Source organism: Halichoerus grypus, chromosome 4 (assembly GCF_964656455.1).
Source record: "Halichoerus grypus chromosome 4, mHalGry1.hap1.1, whole genome shotgun sequence".
Taxonomy (NCBI): domain Eukaryota; kingdom Metazoa; phylum Chordata; class Mammalia; order Carnivora; family Phocidae; genus Halichoerus; species Halichoerus grypus.
In genome coordinates this window covers 178,963,990-178,984,744 of record NC_135715.1, presented here as the reverse complement: position 1 = coordinate 178,984,744, position 20,755 = coordinate 178,963,990, and the positions used below count along the sequence as shown (strand labels likewise).

The following is a 20,755-nucleotide window of genomic DNA, read 5'->3' as shown; positions in this document are numbered from 1 at the left end:
AAGGAAATGTATTTCAGTGAGGCCCACACAGGGAACAGAGCGGACTGATGTTTTAAAGACTGCCTCCAGGGGCGCCTGGGTGGCTCAGTCGTTAAGGGTCTACCTTCAGCTCAGGTCATGATCCCAGGGTCCTGGAATCGAGTCCCACGTCTGGCTCCCTGCTTGGCGGAAAGCCTGCTTCTCCCTCTCCAGCTCTCCCTGCTGGTGTTCCTGCTCTCGCTCACTCTCTCTGTGTCAAATAAATAAATAAAAAATCTTTAAAAAAAAGACTGCCTCCAAAGTGCTGAAAATACTTCTAGGTTTATGCAAGGAAATGTGGGACAAGGTCAGTGGGTATATGCAGGTGGGCAGTGAAGTTCAGGTGGATCACTGTCTTGGGATCAACCACACACACAAGTCTGGCTGGCTCAGGGCACTCCGGATTGCTTGAGGGGGTAGTTTCGGTTCCCATCACAAGATGTTCTGTGCAGGGTCTTTTGCCTGAGTTAAAGGGATAAGCTGGAAAGAAAAACTTAATTAGAAAGTCTGAGGTCAAAATGGAGGTAGTCGAAGTCCTTTTTCAAGGTGTTGAATTAATCCAAAAGATCAAGTTCCACTAAAAGGAGTTCTAGAAAGAACCAAGAGAATGAAGAGGCAGAAATTACTGAAGCACTCGGCAGTAAAATATCCCAGAGCTGACGGATGCTAGTCTTCAGTTTGGAAAAGGCCCCACGGAGTGCTGAGCAGATGAATGGGGGCAAAAATAAGTGACCTCTAGACACAACCTTGTGAGTTCTCAGAGCACTAGGTTTAAGACTATCCCAAAAGCTTCCAAAAAAACCAAGCAGTAGGTCACCTACAAATAAGTAATTATATAACTGATCAATACATAAGGATACTTTACAGAAAGTGCTCCAGACAAACCAGGATGTATAGTCACCCTTCCTTTTTTTTTTTTGAAGATTTATTTATTTGACAGAGAGAGACACAGAGAGAGAGGGAACACAAGCAGGGGGAGTCGGAGAGGGAGAAGTGGGCTTCCCGCCGAGCAGGGAGCCCGATGCGGGGCTCGATTCCAGGGCCCTGAGATCATGACCTGAGCCGAAGGCAGACACTTAACAACTGAGCCACCCAGGCGCCCCTATAGTCACCCTTCCTATAAAGGAGTAAGAATCATGCTGGCCTCAGAGGTCTTAGCCTTGGCTATCAACAATGCCTTCAAAGTTTTGAGGGAAATGAATTTTAAACTACAATTCTACTCCTGGCTAAATTCCTGATCAATTGCCAGGAAGAATAAAGAAATATTCTGAGATGTAAGGCCTCAGGAAATTTACATTCTGCAAACTACTCTGATAAGAAATTACTTTAAAAATTCCTCCACCATGTGCACACATTGATAGTACTTTTAAAGACAATTTTATTAAAGTTAGAACTGACCTACAGTTTTGTACTATTTTACAAGAGCTAGATCCCATAGGTTAAGGGCTTAGTCCCGCCAAGACTATTCCCCACTTGCTAGTCACGAGTCACCAGCTGGTTACAAACCAGGGATTCCCACAATCCCCTCCTCAAGTTCAATAATTTGCTAGAATGGCAACTCAGGAACACCCATTACTTATGTTTACTGGTTTATTATAAAGAATACATCTCCAGAACAGCCAAAGGGAAGGTGTGCATAGGGCAAGGGACGGGGGAGGAGACACCGCAGAACTTCCAAACCCTCCCCAGGTGTGCCACCTTCCCAGCACCTGGCCCAGGTCACCAACATGGAAGCTTGTTCATCTTTCAAGAGTTTGTTATCTCCAGCCCCCTCACTCCTCATAGGAGGTCGATGGGTGGGTCTGAAGTTTAAACTATCACTGGGTCTTTCTGGTGACCAGCCCCATCCTGAGGCTATCTAGAGAAACCCAACCTAAGTTGCTTCATTAGCATAAACTCAGAGGTGTTCAAAGGGAGTGTTTATGAATAACAAAAGACTCCTATCACTCGGGAAATTCTGAGGGTCTTCAGGAGCTCCGTGCCAGTAGTGGGGACAAAGACCAAACATATTTTTATATTATACCCCAGGATTCTGTTATCATTCTCTATATTAGCAGTTTAAATGGGAGGGAGAGGTGTGATCATGTCAGTATATGTATTAAAAAAAAAAAGTATTTAAGGAAAGTAAATATCAATTATCAACTTTAAAAGGAACTTCATATTACAAAGTCTTAGTACAGAAAAAATGTAAAACATCTCACTAATAATTTTTATATTGATTATATGTTGAAATAATACTTTGGATACAAGTATTCCCCCTCCCTTATCCCCGGGGGGGCGGGGAATACATTCCAAGACCCCCAATGGATGCCTGAAACCACACACAGTACTGAACCCTACAGACACTATGTTTTCTCCTATACATACACACCTATGATAAAGTTTTATTTGTAAATTAGGCACAGTAAGAGATTAACAATGTTAAAAAGAAAAATACAGGCCTGAAATGGCATCACTTAAGCCAAATCACCATATATGGACTTAATACCTAATCTTCTTGCAGTTTCAACCTCCCCAAGAAATGTAGTCTTAATGGGGTCAGTCAGGAATTTTCTGATCAGCATCAATGAAGTAATATGTCACAGGGGCCTTCTCCACACACCCCCAAAAGGAAGATGATTTAATTTGCGTAAGACCCCCTGCCATCCCCATAAGGGAAGATGATCTTGAATGAAACAATCCTTTTTTTTTTTTTTAAAGATTTTATTTATTTATTTGACAGAGAGAGAGAGACAGCAAGAGAGGAACACAAGCAGGGGGAGTGGGAGAGGGGGAAGCAGGCTTCCCGCTGAGGAGGGAGCCCGATGTGGGGCTCGATCCCACGACCCTGGAATCATGACCTGAGCGGAAGGCAGACGCTTAACGACTGAGCCACCCAGGAGCCCCTCAATCCTTTTCTTTTTTAATAACTTTCTCACCCCATCCTCTTCCATTTTCTACAACTCCTTGGAGCTCCCCCCTACTTGCTGATGGGATGCTAACCGAGTCATGAATCATTTAATAAAATCTATTAGGTCTTCAAATTTACTTGAACTTTGTTTTTAAACAGCAATAATAATAAAATAGAACTGTAACAATATACTGTAATAAAAGTTAGGTTAACTATACTGGAATTAAAATTAAAAACTTAATATTAAGTTATGTGAATGTAGTCTTAAAACATTTTATCTTAATGTACTCACCCTTCTTGTGCTAGATGATAAAATGCCTAGGGATGAGATAAAGAGAGGTGAAGGTGGTGAACGTTGTGGACCAGCCTTAGGCTCCTGCTGACCTTCTAAGGAAAAGTCAGAAAAAGAAGAGCATTTGCTTCCAAGGCCACCGTTGACTTGAGGGTAACTGAAACTACTGACAGAGAAACTGCAGATAAGGGGGTACCTACTGTATGCTGGATTAAATAAAATATATTCAAGTTACCGGTTTTTTACTTTATTTAATATGCACACTAGAAGTTTAAAGTTACATATATGGCTCATATTTGTGGCTCTCATTGCATTTCTTTTAGACAGCACTGCAGTTTAGCCAACGCAATGATGAGAAAAAGAAGTGAGCATGAATACTGGAAAAGGAGAGGAGAAAGGAATCTTCATTGTTTGCATATGATTGCCCTTCTGACAAGAACATCCAAAAGAATCATTTGAAAGCTATCCAACCAGAGACAGAATTCACCAAGTTATCTGGATACTAGGTAAATAATAAAAATTGATAGTTTCTCTATATACTTGTAGTAACTAGTTAAAAAATGAAAAGAGGGGTGCCTGGCTGGCTCTGTCCATACAGCATACAACTCTTGATCTTGGGGTCATGAGTTCAAGCCCCACGTTGGGGGTAGTTTACATTAAAAAAAAAAGGGGGGGGTGTGGGTGGCTCAGTCGGTTGGGCGTCCAACTCTTGATTTCAGCTCAGGTTATGATCTCGGGGTTGGGAGACGGAGCTCTGCGCTGTGCTGGGTGTGGAGCCGGCTTTGGATTCTCGCTCTCCCTCTCCCTCTGCCCTTCCCCCCCCCCAAAAAAATGAAAAGAGAGAAGATCTTTTTTTCTTTTTAAAGACTTTATTTATTTGAGAGAGAGTGAGTGAGAGCAGGAACACAAGGAGGGGGAGTGGGAGAGGGAGAAGCAGGCTTCCCGCTGAGCAGGGCGCCCGATGTGGGGCTCGATCCCAGGACCCTGAGATCATGACCTGAGCCCAAGGCAGACTGAGCCACCCAGGTGCCCCAAAAGAGAGAAATCTTAGTCACAATAGTAAAACCAACTTTAAAATACTTCATATACACAACATCTTATTTAAACATATGTATGTAGGGACACCTGGCTGGCTCAGTAGAACATGCAACTCTTATCTCTGGGTTATGAGTTTGAGCCCCACGTTGGGTGCAGATTACTTAAAAATAAAATCTTTTAAAAAAAAGAAATAAAAATAAACATGTATATAAGTATGTATGTACGTATGTATAAAATGCTACTGACAGACACTAAATTAAAAAACAGACTAGTTCCTGGGTATAAAAGATCATTATAATTCTGCCAAAATTAACCTACAAACCAAATGCAATCCCAATCAAAATCCTAGTAGGACCTTATTACTTGTTTGTTTTGTGTGATTACTTGATATTACTTCCAAAGTTTATCTAGAGGAAAACATTTTAAGATTTGCTAATAAAGGTGCTCAATAAATGTTGATTGACCAAAAAAAAAAATATATTTGCTAATAAAACTTGAAAACAAGAATACTTAGTGTGTACTTGCCCTATTAGATGTCAAAACTAACAACTAGGGCGCCTGGGTGGCTCAGATGGTTAAGTCTCTGCCTTTGGCTCAGGTCATGATTCCAGGGTCCTGGGATCAAGTCCCATATCGGGCTCCCTGCCCAGCGGGGAATCTGCTTCTCCCTCTGCCCCTCCCCCTGCTCATGCTCTCTCTCTCTCTGTATCTCTCTGTCCCAAATGAATAAAAAAAAAAAAAAAAACAACAACTAACTGCTCTGGTACAGAATTTTTTTATTGTTATGTTAATCCCCATACATTACATCATTAGTTTTAGATGTAGTGTTCCATGATTCATTGTTTGTGCGTAACACCCAGTGCTCCATGCAGAACGTGCCCTCCTCAATACCCATCACCAGACTAACCCATCCTCTGGTACAGAATTTTAAAGCCAGAAAACAGTCACGGGATTTTTATATTTGACCACAGTGGCATTTCAGATCAGTGGTTAAAAGATTATTCAATAAATTAAGCAGCATTAAAGAAAACTCAGAACTGAGCCAACAGCTGGATTTAAGTCCTAAAAAGATGAGGAGGAGATCCACGAATCAAACAATCATCCTGGCAATACCCCTCTTCCAAAGCTGCCATGTCCCAAAAACGATCTGTTCCTAAGTCTTTTTTCTGATTAAAAAATAATCTCCAGTGCTAACATGGTAGCCTGCACAGCCCATGTTGCCTGGCCTGTAACTTTCGGAAAGAGAATCACTGGTTCTGTCGAAACTCTGTGATGGGGGTGCCCGAGTGGCTCAGTTGTTAAGCATCTGCCTTCGGCTCAGGTCATGATCCCAGGGGTCCTGGGATCGAGCCCCGCATCGGGCTCCCTGCTCTGCGGGGAGCCTGCTTCTCCCTCTCCCACTCCCCCTGCCTGTGTTCCCTCTCTCGCTGTGTCTCTCTCTGTCAAATAAATAAAATCTTTAAAAAAAAAAAAAAGAAAGAAAGAAAGAAACTCTGTGATGCCACTTGGCTCCCATCTCTACCCTGGTGGACTATGGCAAACGTGACATCCACAGGGGCCCAGAGCCTATGACCTAGGAGGCCTGTCTCAAAAATATGGACGTATTGATTCAATAATATTCTCTTCAGAACTCAGAACTGGCACTGAATTAAAAAATTTTGAGAGAATTCAAAGAAGCTAAAAAGACTGCCAACATAAACGTGTCCTTCGAGATTCAGTTGAAGCTTCTATGGGAGGTCCCCCTCAGTGCCACAGACAGAGCTGAATCAACCCCTCTGTGCCAACACCCCATTCCTGTCTAACACAGAGGCATGAACAAGCACAGAATGAGGAAACTTAAGTAGCTTGGCAGATGCAGCACAGGAAAATAGGAGGGAAGTTAGAAGTGAAAATGAAAAATAGAAACATGCAGCAGACAGAATGAGACCGAATTTTAAGCAAAGCAATTGACCAAATTTGTTTTTTCATAATGATCACTTGGGTTATCACAGAAAAGAAACCAGAAAGGACTCCAGGTATGTAGTTATTAAAATAGCTCAAGTGAAGGATGAAGAAGTCCAGAGTTTAGGGCAGTAGTCACAGAAAAAGCAGGACCAACCATAAAGACTTTTCTAAGATAAAACCAAAAGAATATGGGGAGATGTGAAGATTAATCTTTGAAAATTAGTATCAACGTTTCTAGAATGTTGGGTGACTTGCAATAGATATGAGGAATGTAAGAGAAATGTAGACACATAGAAGAGTACATGAGGATAGGGCTGGATATTAAGTCTGTGGGAATGGACAGAAGAGAGATTCAAGATATTGTCAGAATACAGGACTGGGGCTCCCAATAGAGCTATAGATGTAGATTTTAGAGTCATCACTGACCCCATCCCTATTAGAGTCAAAACCATGGAATCCCTCAAATACAGTATATTCACTTACAAAAAGAATAAGGACAAAAAAAAAAAAAAGAATAAGGACAGACACTACAAAAGCCAATTAGAAAGGTAAAGAAACCAAGAACAGTGTCCTAGAAACCAAAGGCAGACAATGAAGGTTGATGAGGACATTGTCAGGAGTGTCAAAGGCTTTTAAGAAGGCAACAAGTAGGGCGCCTGGGTGGCTCAGTCGTTAAGCGTCTGCCTTCGTTAAGGCGTCTGCCTTCGGCTCAGGTCATGATCCCAGGGTCCTGGGACTGAGTCCCACATCGGGCTCCCTGCTTGGCAGGAAGCCTGCTTCTCTCTCTCCCACTCCCCCTGCTTGTGTTCCTGCTCTCGCTCTCTCTCTCTCTGTCAAATAAATAAATAAAATCTTTAAAAAAAAAAAAAAGGCAACAAGTAGCGGCGCCTGGGTGGCTCAGTCGGTTCAGCATCTGCCTTTGGTTCAGGTCTGGGACTGAGCCCCGCGTCAGGGAGTCTGCTTCTCCCTCTCCCTCTGCCCCCCCACCCACTTGTGCACTTCTGCACTCTCTCTCTCTCTCTCTCTCGCTCTCGCTCTCTCAAATAAATACCTTTTCGGGGGGGGGGGAGGCAACAAGGAGTTATGATAAGAACTCGGCTTGGCCTGAGACAATCTATCACACTTTTTTTTTTTAATCTTCTTTATAAGGAAATTTCTAAATTGTTATTCAACCAGCTAGCTATTCAAATGCATATTTTATCAACATTAAGTCTACTCTTTCAGAATTCCTGAGCTCCCACTAATAAGCACATACTGGTCATTTTGTATCAGGTTGTTGGCCTTCCAAACTTTTTGGTGTTATGTTCAAATATTTCAACTCAATTTAATAAACACTATCTCGTGTTCTTCACTGTGCAGGGATTAACAGACTGATTCATTCAACAAAACAGGAGTATCTTCTATATGCTGGGCCCTGGGTGTAATCCGTAAATAAAACACAAATATACTTGTCCTCATAGAGCTCTCTTTTCTCTTGGAGGGATACTTAAATACAGCTACTGTCCCTAAGGAGCCCAAAAGAAACACATCTAACAAGATAACAAACGTATTTATTATCTCATGAAGCCAATTTGAAATTAATAACAAGAAACCCAAAGTTATAATTAATCACCTACAGTTAACATGCCTGTCTGCCGACATCACACAATATAAATAAACACTATTAACTTAAACATACACACAGTCAAGCTCTCAGTTATTTGTAGGCAAACTATCTACGCATCAAGAGCAATTCCCTAATACTGACTCATGTTTCTGGGTTATATACCATCCAAATTTCTACCATATAATCTTCTAACACATGACATCGTGTAAAAATATACAGTTTAAGACTTTTACAAACTAACTCAAATCATTACACATGCCAGTTTTACTATGTCCCCCATTTTTCAAATGATCTTGCAGAGACATGCTCCCTAAATCCAATACCCTTCCATCCATTTCCCAGAGCCAACTAACCCAAGCTCTTCAAACTCATCCCATACTCAATTCATCTCTAAACCTGCCCCCAAACTAATAAGCCTCCAAGTAGGACCTAGCTTTTTATCTAGGAGCCCAGTTTCTAAACTTTAAGGATCACAACAAGCCCCTTTTGGTAAAAACTATTGGCATTCCAAACACATGTACCTTTAATATTGTGTATATGTACTATGGTCCTAGCATATTGTAAACACTATGAATCATGCATAAAATGTAGAAATTCTTAGAAAGAAATAAAGTTTCTAACATTTCCTTCCTGCACCCTAAAGATGGGCTACAAACACAGCTGGAGCACAAGTACCCTGCAAGGCAGATTTCACCCTGATCCTAAAGAAACTAAAGCTCAGAGGTTAAGGAATTTGCTGTGGTCACAAAACTAAAATGAGGTAGAACTAAATTTGGGGATCCAAGCAACAGTGTGGTCACAAAGCTCAAGCCCTTCCGTCACTCCTCTCTACCATGCCAAACTCCTTCCTTACACCGGGGGTCCCATGAGCTCCCTCTCTGACCTCACACCCCACTCCCAGCCAGCTACTACCTCCCACAACCCTCCCACTCAAGATGCTACTGGATAAATAGGTATTCCTTTTATGCCTCAGAAAAGTGACATACAAACTAAACACTGAATTTCTAAGAAGAGTGCTATGCTATCGAAATAAGCATCAGTCTACAAAAGATAGGCCTAGTTTCAGGGTAAATGATGAATACAAATTCTTAGACTCTCACACTAGCAATATGGAAAGTTACAATACAAAAGGAAAATGACTCAGGAAAATATTCACTATGGATATGTAAAAAAAAAAATAATGACCAATGTATGTAATGACCATGTGGTATAATTTCAATTAATGTGAATCCTGTTTACATTAAAATGATGCCATATACAGTTCTAAGATTAATTAATTGTAGTTCACTCTGATCTTCTATGGAACTAAAATAAACTCCATATTTCAACTTAGAAAGCAGAGATTAAGTCCAGGGATCAAGTCAGTCTCAAATGGGAAGAGAGGAATTTCTGGTTGTGTTAGTGTTACAGTAAAAAATCCAAAGTCAAGATCCAGAATGAGGATTACTGCAAGCCTGATGAAAGTAAAATGAATAAAAATAAACTTCTGTGGTTGAAGGAGAACTTTTTATAATGTTGGCAAAGATGATATTGAGTATTTTACAACCCAGAAACATCAATGCAGAAAAATGAGCTGTTACATATCTACAAAATCAATTTAGAACTAAAATAATATTCAAAAGGTTAAGAACTATCTATTTCAGCAGTATAGTTAGTATCTAATAAAACCCATGCAAATACCCCAGTGAATTCCAAGTAGTAAACATAAAATGAACAGAGGGAAATGCACGAAGCTAACTAATAAAGTTTCAAAGAAACGTAAGAGAAATATGGCACAGATAACAAAAATCCTGAGGCAAGTAAAAAGAAGTGGAAAGAAAGGTAAAAGAAAAAGAACACTGATGGAGAAGCAGATCTAACACTACTGAGCAAGAAAGGTCCACAGACAAGGAAACCAAACTCCAGAAAGGCTAAATGGTGTGGAGAATGCCACAATGCCAGGCACGACATGGGCAGTGCCAACCAACAGTCATGGTGACAGGGTTGGAAACAACTTGGGCCAGATCCCCTAATGCTCTTCCCAGTAACAACTCAGAACCCAGATGGTTCTCTTCACTTGCTGGCTGCTCAGTCTCCCTTCCCACTCCTAGAACCATCCATGCATTCAACAACTACCTTCTGAATTGAAGGAATCAATAAATAAATGAGTTTATACAAGTTCTTAACTGTTTCTGTTCTCCATGCCTGTTTTTTTGCTTGCCCTCTGGGATATGATTTATCCTCACAGCTTCCCTAGACCCCCAAACCAGTCGATGCCTCAATTTTATCTGCCAGGCCCGCTCTTCCCCAACTGCCCTGGACATCTCATTCGTGTACCTTCCTCAAACACAACTCTTTCTTCAAATCCAGCTCATGTCTCCTTTCGCTCAGCTGACCTTTCCCTGGTTACCCTGGCCAAACATGACCATTCTGTCCTCTGTATTGCTCACTCAACATTAACCACATCTTGTATGTATCTTCCTATAGACTCAACATTCTTGTCCTTAAGAAATTAGAATTTCCTATTCCCCCTTAAATGATGTAACTTTTGGGGTGCCTGGGTGGCTCAGTAGGTTAAGCATCTGCCTTCAACTCAGGTCATGATCTCAGGGTCAGCCCTGCATCAGGCTCCCTGTTCAGCGGGGAGTCTGCTTCTCCCTCTCCCTCTGCCCCTGCTCACTCGCTCTCTCTAATAAATAAAATCTTTTTTTTTTTAAAGATCTTTGTATTTTCTTTTTTTTTTTTAAGATTTTATTTATTTCGGGCGCCTGGGTGGCTCAGTTGGTTAAGCGACTGCCTTCGGCTCAGGTCATGATCCTGGAGTCCCGGGATCGAGTCCCGCATCGGGCTCCCTGCTCGGCAGGGAGTCTGCTTCTCCCTCTGACCCTCCCGACCCTCCCGACCCTCCCACCTCTCATGTGCTCTCTCAGTCTCTCTCTCTCAAATAAAATCTTTAAAAAAAAAAAAAGATTTTATGTATTTACTTGACAGAGACACAGTGAGAGAGGGAACACAAGCAGGGGGAGTGGGAGAGGGAGAAGCAGGCTTCCTGCTGAGCAGGGAGCCTGATGCAGGACTCAATCCCAGGACCCTGGGGCCATGACCTGAGCCGAAGGCAGACACTTAACAACTGAGCCACCCAATAAAATCTTTTTTAAAAAATGATGTACTTTTATCATATGATGGGTTCCCTCACACACTGGATTCAGAATACCTTGTTACTGCTTACCAAAAAAAAAAAAAAAAACTGCTTCTGAAGGACAGAGAAGAACATAACAAAACAAAAAACAAAGAGGCACAAGGAAATTTTTGGAAGTGATAAACATGTCAATTACCTTGACTGTGGTGATGGTTACACAGGTGTATGCATGTACAAACTTAAATTGTATACATTAAATATGTGCAGATTTTTCAATTAAAGAAGAGAAAAAGGAAGGAGGAAGAAAGGAAGAACAAAGAAGAAAACTGGGAAAAAAGAGAGAAGACAGAAGGAGGCAGAGAAATAAGGCAAGCAACCAACACAGGAAGTCACCTATGTACCCTGAACCACCATCTGTTGTCTCCCTCAGTGCTCATAACTTCGTGAGGTGAGAATTAAAATATTTATGTTAAAGAAACTGAAACGAAAGGGTTAGAAAGGTTAAGGAACCATCTCAAATTTACACAGCAAGTTTTTAAATATGGTTGGCAATGATTCCTTCTCCACTCAACAGCAGAGAGTTGATGATACAGGATAATCAGTGTTATTTAAAAATGCTATCTGAATCATCATTATGATCCTATTACAAAAGGTATTTAAAACAAGAGGGACACCTGGGTGGCTCGGTTGGTTAAGCGTCTGCCTTCAGCTCAGGTCATGATCCCAGGATCCTGGGATCCAGCCCCACATCGCCCGCTTCTCCCTCTGCCTGCCACTCTCTCTCTTTCTCCCTGACAATTAATAAATAAAGTCTTAACAACAACCAAAAAAAAAAAAAAAAAAAAGGTACTCTCAGCAGCACCTTTCTGCCCACAGGTTTTGTCCCAATGATTTAATAAAATCACCTTAAAAAAAAAAAAAAAAAAAAAGTGGAAACTCTTAAGTTACTTCAATGAGAAGTACACCATGTCAACCTACTTTCAATGTGCTTTATAAATATTTCCAGAAAATTAAAGCACAAGATAAATCCTAAAGTACTGACGTTAAAATATAATGAACTGGTTAATGTCCCTCCATTTTCTACAACTTACAATCTCTTCCCAATCTCCATTAATAAGACCTTACAATACATCAGACATTTCTTTGAAGTATATGTAAAGATATTTGTATATGTAAAAATATTAATGCTGCTTCAGAAGAGAAGGCAATAATAAAAAGTGGACAGACTTAGAAAGAATATATTGCATACTCCAAAATTAGCATTAGTTAATATTTATTGATCGTTGACTAAGGGCAGGCACTAACCACATATAAACCCTTATAACAATCTACAGGTAGATTCCATTATGATCTCTATTTTATAGAAGAAACGGAGTCACAGATGCTAAACAAACTGCCCAAGGTCACACAGCTATCAAGAAGTAAATCCAGGACTCAAATCCAAGCAATCTTAACTCCAAGTCCATATTCCTACTCACCAAATTACAATGGAAACAGACACATTTTAGAGAAAAATTATTAAATACACACTAAAATACAGAACTGGCTAAATCAAAAATAGACTGACAAAAATTTCCCAAGAGGAAGGACACATGTTAATTATCCCTACAGTCATTTATGGAATTTAAAGTGAGAGGATACTAGGTATGTGTCTGCAAAATTGCCTAAGAACAAAAAAAAAGAAAAAGTCAAACAAGGTTAATTAAAAGAAAAGTTACTAAAGAGAACTTTAGAAGAAAAGCACCCACTGTGGTTTCGTACAACTATGACAGACAGAAATACCTTAAGTCAAATAATGACAAGATTAGAGGAACCTGAGTTAGGAATGTACAGAACAAAGAAAAAGGAGCACAGGAAGGACTACAGTGTCAAAAATGGAATTAGACAAGGAATGGTGTTTAGGAATACTTATGCTAATATTCATAATAACAAAAAAAAAAAGGAAACAACATAAGGGTCTACCAACAGAGCAAAGAGGAAATAAAATGTGGTCTAGTCCTAAAATGTCATATCATGTCACAGCAAAAATAAATGAGCTAAACAGACATGTGAATACCCACTTTATAAAACTCAATTGATGAAACCACAATGATTAAGTGATAACGAGTGAAAAAAAACTATGTTGCACAATCATACAATACTATTTGAAGTTTAAAAACACATAAAACAACACTATACACTGCCTGGGGATAATAAAACTGTAGAGAAATGACTACAAATAATAAAATTCAGATCACCAAATTCAGATTAGTGGTTAACTGGAGAATTTGGGGGAAGGGAGTGGGTTTAACTGGATTAAATATTATGAAATACTTTTCAGACATACAGAAAGCATGTCTTTTTAAAAGAAGGAAAAGGAAGAAAATGTTATTAGATTATAGCATCCCAAATTGCTTTATACTCCCAATCCAAAAAATTCTAAAAGGGCAATGATCATGATCTCTGAAGGAATGTTAAAGGAGGATATATCCTTAAGTAGTCCCATTCAAGTACAAGTAAACTCAAACTCCCTCAACTTAGGTTGTTACTCTTTATTTATGTCCCCCCTGTAAGAAGAGGGCTTTTTGGGGGCAGTAAACAATGTGTAATTAAAACAGATAAACACTGGGATGCCTGGGTGGCTCAGATGATTGAGCGTCTCATGGTCCTGGGGTCCTGGGATGGAGCCCAGCATCGGGCTCCCTGCTCAATGGGGAGCCTGCTTCTTCCTCTCCCTCTGCCTGCCACTCCCCCTGCTTGTGCTCTCTCTCTGACAAATAAATAAAATCTTTTTTAAAAAAAACGATAAACATTGTCCCTAAATGTCATCACAGCTCCTTTCCTGATACAACTGTGTTCAGAGGTAAGAACTGCAAGCCTGTCACCCCACAGGAGGTGCAGTGCCCAGGCTAAGAACATGGACTCTGGAACCAAACTACCTGAGGTGAGATCCAGCACACACAAAGGCAAGTCACGTTAGATCCCCTGTGCCTCAACTGCCTCATCTGTGAAGAATGATTAAAAAAACAAATCTATATCCCCATCTATTAAAAGTGAGAAGAAAGTAGGAGCAGCGCCTGACCAAGAAGTACTGTAAAGGTGTTGGCTCTTAGCCTTATTCCAAAGACCAATTGTTTTGAAGAAGAAAAACAAGGCTTTGTACCAGAAAAGTGTAATTGTGGTTACTTTCTAAGTCAAGTAGGGGATAGAAAAGCTGACCATGACAATACAGAAAAATGGACAGCTTTTCACCTCTTGGGCAATGTTTAGGATAGCAAGATAACCCTTTTATTTTTCTAATATTCTTTGATATTATAATATCTCCAATGTGTACATATTTGTAGACATACACACCTGGACCAAATTCAAGATAAAATTTTCTATGCCCTGGCTCCCTGTCACCCTGTCAGCCCAATTCATCTTGGAAAACCAGGCCATCCCCTCCACTGCAAAAGTCTCCCCCTCTTCCTCCCCTGCTGTAAGGATTATACCATACTGCAGTACATCTGCCCTCACACCTTCTTTTATAAGGTCCATACCATATAATGTCCATACAACTCCTTCCTTTCATGAACCATGAAGAGCTCTCTGAGAACAGAGACTATCAATCATTTTCAAATTCCCAGTGTCTTGCAAGATAGGCATTAAATATATGAATGAATAAAGCAGTCTCCCTATATATCTTATAACAAATACAAGAAAGGCAAGTAGAAACCTGTAATTGGAGGTCGCTTATCCAAAAGGTTATTTAGGTATCTTCAGTTCTATTTCAGAATTAGCAGATCAGTTGAACCCACTGAATCATCCACCAATTCTTTATCCCTCAGAGTGGGAAATATTAGAAGTATGTAAGTAAAGATATTCCAGTAAAGACAGAAGCTAAACTTTTATTTTTTTTTTAAAGATTTTATTTATTTGTTTATTTGACAGAGAGAGAGAGAGAGAGCACAAGCAGGGGGAACGGCAGAGGGTGAGGGAGAAGCAGCCCCCCCCCCCCAGCAGGGAGCCATATGCGGAGCTTGATCCCAGGACCCTGGAATTATGACCTGTGCCGAAGGCAGACGCTTAACTGACTGAGCCGCCCAGTCACCCCAGAAGCTAAACTTTTAAATAAGAAGAATTAAGTCATTTAAAATGTCAGGAAAACAGAAGTAGTCTAAAAACTGTTTCTTATGAAACTAAAAATAGCATGTAGAAGAAATCACAAGATTTAATGTTTATAAGGTCTCCTTTTTCAGGAGAGAAACAATAATCACAAGCCAGATAAAAGTATATACCCTATTAAGGTGGATGAAATCAAAACTAAATCACATATTAAATCAATTTCACACACTGCTTCTATAGTGAGGTTCTATAAAGACCGTATCAGTCAGCGAAAATTAAGCTAATTTTCTGGAACTTAACAGTTCTTGGCAATTTTTTGAACAGGGCCAGGGCTCCAAGATCAAGTACTCATTAGTGTCCGATCAGTTACAGGGCTGTCTTGGGTTACTACAGAAGAGGTGTCCCTCCTCCCAGCTAAGGTACAGGCCTCACTTGGATCCCACCCCCTTCCATCTTCTCAGAACTCTGCAAAAATAAGCAAACACTTCACTGATCTGTATTCAACCTCTCCCTTTCAACAAACACCTTCCCATCAGCATTTAAACTTAAGTGATAAAAATCAAGACTCTTATAAAGTTTCCTATTCTTGCTATCTCCATTTTCTTCACCTTCTACTTGCTTCCGCTTCCCACCCCATCAACAGCATCTGCAAAAGGGCACCCATCACCTCGGAGTAGCTAAATCCATAGGACGTTACTCAATTTCTCTCTCACAGGAGCTCCCCCACTGGCTGCAGGGACACCACTCCAGCTATGGCTCCCACTTGAGCGAGGTTCCCTGGCCACTCCTCCCTCCCATCTCCTTTGCCAAGCTCAGCCCCCTCTACTGAGCTCCATCCCAGGCCTCCACCTGTTCTCATTCTAGTCTCTCCACAGGCAATCTCACCCAAGCCCAGGAGTACCACCTCTATACCAATGGCTCCAAGATGGTAAACTAGTGATCACTGGACATCTTCTCCCAACTATTAATCACCATGTCTGGTAATTTTACCTCCAAATTTCCTTTTTCTCAATATCTCTGCTGGTGATATAAGGCTCCTAAGAGGATCAAATGGGTTAACATTAGAGTATTTTGAAAAGGTGGGGGGGAGGGGTGCAACTTAAATCTGATTATTAGTATTCATTAAATTTAAACCTCCTTGAAAACCAGGACTTTGTCAAATTCACCTTTTTATTTATTCCACATGGTACACCTAGCAGTGCTTTGCATGCAGATGGCATTCAGTAAATGTATTGCAATGAATTATTTGTATTGGCTTAATACACATTCAACTGAAATATTCATGTACTTAACAGCTTGTATTTCCCAAACCACATAATCATTTTGTCTCCTAAGAGGTGAGAATTTTAAGTTAAGTCTTAACTACCTGGGATACCTTTGATAATTATGATGCTACTTATCTCAAGTTAGGAAAACCTGTCACCTTTTTGGCCTGGCTTTCCTGAAAACATCCAAATCCTATCAAGTCCCAAGCTCACATAAAGATCTTTGGTTCCCAAATGTTCACGTTGAGAGGGGAAAATTTAAGTGTTACAGAACAGTTAAGCTGTAAGGCGGAATGACTGCTTCTAAAAGTTCCTTATCTCGTTTTTCTATCTTGTAACGTGAGCTAGAGTGATATTCTGGGTAAGATCAGACACCATGGAATGAAAAGAACATTACTGTTCAAAAGTTCTCAAACTCTTGCATTAGGTATATTTAATTAGACTCAGAATGCAAGATTGTAAAACCTCACCAGATCAATTCAAAAAACTCCCTAATTTCCATCTAAATCACAATCCTCATTATAATCTTCCTTCACACACTTTTCCTTCACTGCACTCCTCATAATTTGTAATTACATATTTATCTGTATGATTTGCTTCGTATCTGTTTCCTCCATGAGGGCAAGGATCACATCAATTCTGTTCAACGCTATATTTCCAGCGCCTTACATGGTACCTAAAATATAACATGAGTTAAAAGGCTCTGGCTGAGCAATTAATTGAATGAGGAATGGAAATAGTCATTTAAGCAGAACCAGACAGCAGGGAAACACATAAGCAATGAGAAAGATCCTGAGGCTTTAAGATCTGACACCCACCCCCAACCAGACACAGTACGATTTTCCGCTCATAATTTATCCATCCTTCATTTCTTTCAACCCTTTTTCCTTCCTTCTTTCCTTCCTTTCTTTCCTTCAAGAAGGACATTTTAGACTCAAAGAATATTTCAGCTTTAAATCCTGTCCAAATATCTTAACAAATCCAAGTCACCAGGTGACTTGTCACCTTGACCCTTCTTGTAAAAGGCATCTTGAAAAGTCCAAAGAACATGCCACAGTGGCTACAGAAGTCTTCGTCATCCCTCAGGGTAAGAACTGCAGAAGATGATGCCAGAAAACCAAAGAATAAAGTCTATGCAAATGACTACCATCTCTCGACACCTCTTCCCCTCAATAACCTTATACACTTTTGGAGCAACTCAGCAACAACCTTCAGCTCCCAGGACTAATCTGGGGAAATAAAAAAGGTTGTGATAATCATAAATGAAGATCATCAAACTACAGCTCTCCTGGCCCACCTCACCCCCCCAAAAAATTCACAGTGGCAACTATTCAGCCAACCACCAAGGAGAGGCAGCATAATATAGTGGTTAGATGCAAGAGCTCTGGGTTTTCAGACAAACGTGTCTGAATCCCGGCTTCTCTTACTTGCTGTGATCTGGGGCAAGTTAATGTGTCCAAACTGCAGTTCCTCCAGCTGTAAAATGGGAATAAGCATCACCTAGAGGGCTGTTAACTGTGTGAAGGTACCATGCATAAAGCACTCAGTACGGTGCCTGGCATGTAATAAAGTCTCAGTAAACGTCCACTATTTGTCACTGTATTCAGCTGTGATCGCTTTCACAAGGCCTATTCTTCCTCTAGCTTCCATATAATTTTAAAGATGTTGTTCTACCCTTTCTATTTTTGAGGGGTCATATATACAATAGCTTAGAGCACATTTTCTAAATCCAGACTGGATAAACCAGTTAGAGGTCTGTGTCTCAGGATGCTCAGCTAGGAAGCGGGCGTGATAATTCCTCCCCCGCAGGACTGCTGATAGTGAGCACTACCTCAGCGTTACACATTCTATTACTGATGTATGAAAACGCACTTACGGATAAGTAAACCTGCAGCTCGCAACCCCAACCATCGGTCAATCGGATCGTGGCCACAACAAATATCAAGGTCGACCCTGCTCACCCACCCAATTTCTCCCCACAGCCGGCAGCAACAGACACCCCCGCCGGTCCCTCCGGCAGGGGTTCCCGGAACCGCAGGGCTCAGTTTCCTCGCAGGGACCGCGTCAAGGCCCACCCGAAGAAAGATGCCAGCCCCCCACCCCGTCCGCCCCCACAAGCGCCGGGAGGGACCCGGGGCACCCTTCCTCCCCCGGAATGCGCGGCCGCCCGGGCTGTCGTTCCCCCCGCTCACGTGGGCCCTTCGGCCCAGGCCGCACGTCACCCGCTTCCCGGACCCCACTGCAGCGCCTCCCACCCTGCCCGGGTGTTTCCCCTCAGGCAGCGGGCCGCCACGCGACCCCCGGCGCGCACATGCCCGGGGCCTGGCTCCGCGGCCACATCCGGCCCCCAAGTCGGGGCGGCCCTCGGGCCCAGCCCCGCCGCACGCCGACGCCGCGCCGCACGCCGACGCCGCGCCGCCGACCGACCCCCGCCGCTCCCACAACGGGCACCGCACTCACCGCGACGCCGGAGCCCCGGTTCCTCCAGCCTCGGGCCCACGCAGGCCTGGCTGCGCCCCCAGAGCATTCACGCCCCGTGCCGCCTCCTGGGGACCCTGGCGCAGGCGCCGCGGCCGCACTGCAAGGGGGCGACCGTCTGCTGTCCCTGCCGCTGCCGCCGCCTCGTCCCAGCCCCGGCCGCGGAGACAACCGCAGCGACGCAAGCCGGCGCCGGCAGACCAGCGTCTGTTGAGCCGAACCGCCCGGGACGCGCACCCCCGGCCGGCGCTCGTTGCATATGCAGCGAGGCCGCCGCCCATTGGCCCGCGGGCGGTGGCGCGTGCGGGGCTGGGCCTATCGAATTCCGGCCGGGGAGCGCGGCGCGGTCGGCCAGGGGCGGGACGGGGTTACTACGGGTCATTCGCGGAGCAGCCGCGGACGGGACCCAGCCGCCACCGGCGCGGGGTGGGGACCTGGCCGGCGGGAGGGATCGGACAGCGGCGGCTGGGGGAGGGGAGGCGGGCTCGGCGGCCGCGACGTGGGCAGAGGGCTGGAGGGTCGTGGGGGGGGGGGGAGGAAGACCGCCCCTCCCGCCTACCCAAAAAATAACAAGAAACGCAGTTACTGCTGTAGTGTTTAAATCTTAACATAGATCATGAAATAATACGCATATTATTTTCATCCTTAAGTGGATCATTGATCCTGTCCTTGCACACATTGTTGTCAAATTCTGTAAAATAAAATGATTTTCGGAAATACCCGAATCGAGAGGGGCTCAAAGATTCAAAGCAAATCCCTCTATTATTTCTCTTGCTTTGGCGTCACTTAACCCAGCAAATAACCCATCTTCTTTAAATACACGCACTATTCATACAAGATTGATATTTGTTTTCAAAGGCTAAAGTTTACTCCAAACTACTGTTTTTAGACATTCTTCTTTTGAATCTAGAAGTGTTTCTGTATTTGAAAGAGTTTATCTCATTTTAAACACTACAAAAGGAAAAAAGACATGAGTGCAATGTACACTGCCTCCCCACAAGCAATCAAATGCAAACCATAACACAAATGACTCAAACAACTGCAGTGCTCCATAAAAAAGACGACTTTCATTACTCCAGTGGTAGGAGGGTTGGGCTTTTTTTTTTTTTTTTAACCCAACGAAATATTTAGTTGGTCTGTGAACAAAGTTACAACATTAAGTCAGATTTGATACCACAGGAAATGAAACTGATTTGGAGAGTTTGGGTTTTCTTTCTTTTTTTTTTTTTTCCTCTCTCTCTTCTTTTTTTTTTAAGCAGTGGAGCTAGAAATAGCTACTTGAATAGTAAATCTCCCTGCCATGCAAAACTTTTCTTTAAGTAGGTGAAAGGTGACGTTTCTGAGCCAGCCTCAGGCTAAAAGCAAGGGCACCCTTCCCAAGAGAATTTCTAAAATCAGGGAAGGCGTCTGAACTTGAACTAGGTGGAGTGATGATGCACAGAGCAAAGAAAGCTCACTCACGTTGGGCCCCAGGCCAATTTAGCGACCTAAAGGAATGGATACCTGACTCAGGCAACCTGTTTTTCCACTAGAAAATGTGTTCAGTTGCTGCTAATCTATAGAGATGCTATCAAAGGATAGACCCTGAAGACTAATGGAATGCAGAATTATCTAAAAAGATCACCATTTTTCTGCATGCAGAGGGAAGTATAGTAGAAGGGGTAGTTCCAAAACCAGGAAAAGCCTCTAGGAAAATAAGTAATTTCCAAGTGAGGAAAGCAAATATAAATATATATGTATATATATATTTTAGGAAAACCAATATTAAACCTTTTTTCCCATCAATAAGCACAAAGCAAACTAATAGAATTCCAGCAACATCTTAACATCTTCATTATCTCTTTCTATATCATAAAATATGTGCGTATATACATACATATATATGACATTTTTAAAAGAAAATATTCCTTGCCATTAAAATTCTAAATTCTCCTCTTGTTAGGCTAAACAGAAATATAATTTTTCTAGTCTCTAGAAGTTTTGCTTTTTAAAAAATAGTACATGCACAGTTGCTTTTCTTTTA

The 20,755-nt window shown here is 42.1% G+C and overlaps 1 protein-coding gene across 3 annotated transcripts in view; it reads right to left on the bottom strand.

Moving 5' to 3' along the window:
• ACSL3 (acyl-CoA synthetase long chain family member 3) overlaps positions 1-18,976 on the bottom strand; it is a 71,113-nt gene extending 52,137 nt beyond the window's left edge. The window contains exons 1-2 of one of the 3 annotated variants that reach the window (XM_078071364.1): positions 18,715-18,975; positions 104-229 (exon numbers count right to left, since the gene is read on the bottom strand). The gene's annotated coding sequence lies outside the window, so the exon portion shown is untranslated. Of the gene's footprint in view, positions 1-103; positions 230-18,714 lie in introns of all 3 variants that reach the window. The other 2 variants (XM_078071365.1, XM_036098702.2) reach the window with 2 other exon arrangements.
• Between the last annotated feature and the right edge of the window lie 1,779 nt (positions 18,977-20,755).